Here is a 341-nt window from a genome sequence, read left to right on the forward strand (position 1 = left end):
CAGCTCATATCCAGCTGTCAATTCTCCCCTGCAATAACACTGTTCTGAAAGATATCAAACTTCCTACTACCAAAGCAGTACTTCCTTCTCATTAATTTTATTTTTAAAAGTATGTGTCATTTTTACCAGTTAATTATTATATGCAGCATACTCAGGGCTCTACACATTTAGAAGCAGTTGCCTGTACATTTTTACAATCTAAAATCCTAATGAGAAAAGAACAGGTGGTTTAGCTTTTTTTTCTCATCACATGTGTGATGGGTAGGAACAGATGATCACTCCTCTCTTTGGCTTCTCTCCGATACCATAGCTCTCTCCTCTTCCTCCTCTAACCATTCCTG

The sequence above is a fragment of the Antrostomus carolinensis genome, unplaced genomic scaffold (genome assembly GCF_000700745.2).
Source record: "Antrostomus carolinensis isolate BGI_N321 unplaced genomic scaffold, ASM70074v2 scaffold14150, whole genome shotgun sequence".
Classification (NCBI taxonomy): Eukaryota; Metazoa; Chordata; class Aves; order Caprimulgiformes; family Caprimulgidae; genus Antrostomus; species Antrostomus carolinensis.